Raw genomic sequence first — 1,002 nt, 5'->3', positions numbered from 1 at the left:
TAAGTATGACACCGACACATTGAGTACAATATATCATTACCTAATTATAGGACTTCCAATCCATACCAAGAATGATCTTGGGTTATTATAGAGGTAAACAAATCAAATTAATCGAGAAATCTCTATTAGGGACAATTACATGGCAATGTAAACATACAATAATTTCAGTCAAAGTCTTAGCAGGCGCAAAAACAACCCAATCAAAAGGTAAAGCAGACACAGATAACTTCAAACGATTTACACAATCCATAACAATGAAGGAATGGGTCGCTCCCGAATCAAAAGTGCAGTTATAGTGTTACCTGCGATCTCACAGTCATGTTGAATCAGATTACCAGATGGATTCCCATCTTCAGCACTCACACAATAAATGCGTCCTCTAGCAGTAGGACTGGTAGCCCTAGCTACATTCACAACTGGTTCCACCTTTGGAGCCTTGCAATTCTTTGCAAAGTGTCCTGGTTTATGGCAATTGTAGCAAGTAGGACTGTTAAAGGTACAAGCATTTGCATAATGTCCCTCTTCTCCACATCGGAAACATCGTATCACTTGTCCCACTTGTCTCCCAAAGTATTGGTTCCGGGTTATTCTGTCACCCGTTGTTATCATGTCGTCGATTATAAGGTTTAGCAACTTATTTTCCCTTGTTCCGATAATTCACCCGACTAGGCCCTCCTGGGTTAAAATTCCCTCCTCGGCTAAACCAAACCAAAGCTCTGATACCACAATGTAACACCCCGATTTTCAAAGCGAAGGTGTATTTTTTTTCAAAAGAAATTAAAATAAATCAGAGAATTAAATATGGTAATACCTTTGGATAAATAATTGAGTCATTATAATTTACAAGCAGCGGAAAAGTTTTCATCAATCTCTTCACGGAAAAATCTGAAATGCCTTGATAGTGATTCAAACTTAGCAGCATATTCGCCCGCGGTCATGTCCCCCTGATGCAGTTTCAGGAAATCATCACCTAGTTTAGTCCTGGTACTCATCGGGAAGTAG

The sequence above is a fragment of the Cicer arietinum genome, chromosome 8 (genome assembly GCF_000331145.2).
Source record: "Cicer arietinum cultivar CDC Frontier isolate Library 1 chromosome 8, Cicar.CDCFrontier_v2.0, whole genome shotgun sequence".
In the NCBI taxonomy this organism is placed as follows: Eukaryota; Viridiplantae; Streptophyta; class Magnoliopsida; order Fabales; family Fabaceae; genus Cicer; species Cicer arietinum.
Note: the sequence above shows the minus strand (reverse complement) of the source record.